The sequence below is a fragment of the Coniophora puteana genome (assembly GCF_000271625.1).
Source record: "Coniophora puteana RWD-64-598 SS2 unplaced genomic scaffold CONPUscaffold_16, whole genome shotgun sequence".
In the NCBI taxonomy this organism is placed as follows: Eukaryota; Fungi; Basidiomycota; class Agaricomycetes; order Boletales; family Coniophoraceae; genus Coniophora; species Coniophora puteana.
Window position 1 is genome coordinate 555,965 of NW_006913068.1, and position 1,602 is coordinate 557,566.

A 1,602-nucleotide genomic window follows, 5' to 3' on the forward strand; every position below is an offset into this window, starting at 1 on the left:
GCGAGTATAGCTGGGAAGTCTATAAAAGCGCAGACTCACCGGGCAGTTATGTTGAAGGTTGAGTTAGTAGCGTGTTAGGCTGGTAGCTGACGATGGTAGTCGTTCGAGGTAGAGAGAAGACTTAGATGATATTCATGGTAGCGACTGTATATATATGACAGGAGCGTGTGAAGTCACTACCGTATTCGTAACTACTATGCAGTCCAAGTCCCACGGTAATGCGGGACGGCTACGTAAGCAATGAACGTGGCCCTATGCGATGAACGCGGAGCCACACGAATGCGTAAGCGCTAAAAGTACCAATGGGATACCTAGCGCCAGAATAGACGTATGAAGGCGGTATTTACTTGTAGACCTCGTAGAGGAATATCGCCGTACAAGAGGCTTCTGGGTGAACCAATAAAGCCGTAAAGGGTCGAATACTAGACGTAAAATCTGACAGGTAAACCCAGAGCGCCGACAGGAATATCAAGAACTGATCGGGTCCCTCATCTATTTGATGATTGGGACGAGGCCTGATATAGCCTTCGCAGTCACACATTTGTCACGGCATGCCGCCAACCCTTCGGAGGACCACCTGAACAGAGCAAAGTACATACTGCGCTACCTAGTAGGGACACAAGATTACTACATCGAGTACAACGGGACTCTGCGGAAAGGCTTCGTTGCTTTTGCCGACACCGATTGGGCTGGTGATTCCACCGCCAAGTCGACGACCGGCCATGTCTTCATGATGGCAAACGGACCAATATCTTGGTCCTCATATCTTCAGAAATCCGTGGCTCTATCTACGGTTGAAGCTGAGTACATGTCCATCTCGGACTGTTCTCGCCAGGCCAAATGGTTCGCTCAAATGATGGGCGAGCTTGAGTGTCTGCAGGTCGGTGCTATTCCGATCGTGGGCGATAACCAGGGAGCCCTGCATAACATTGTGAACCCTGTCACTGAGAAGCGGAGTAAACACATCAACATCCGTTATCACTACGTCCGGGAACTATACGAGGATGGTGTCATAGACCTCTTTTGGATCCCGGGCACCGAAAACCCAGTGGACTTGTTCACCAAAAACTTGCCGTTGGTAAAATTTGTCAAGTACTGTCGTGAGATATCCCTTTTCTTCAAAATGCCATTGCTCAAGCAGTAAAGCGAATACGATTCGAGGGGGGGTGTCAGATTTACGTCTAGTATTCGACCCTTTACGGCTTTATTGGTTCACCCAGAAGCCTCTTGTACGGCGATATTCCTCTACGAGGTCTACAAGTAAATACCGCCTTCATACGTCTATTCTGGCGCTAGGTATCCCATTGGTACTTTTAGCGCTTACGCATTCGTGTGGCTCCGCGTTCATCGCATAGGGCCACGTTCATTGCTTACGTAGCCGTCCCGCATTACCGTGGGACTTGGACTGCATAGTAGTTACGAATACGGTAGTGACTTCACACGCTCCTGTCATATATATACAGTCGCTACCATGAATATCATCTAAGTCTTCTCTCTACCTCGAACGACTACCATCGTCAGCTACCAGCCTAACACGCTACTAACTCAACCTTCAACATAACTGCCCGGTGAGTCTGCGCTTTTATAGACTTCCCAGCTATA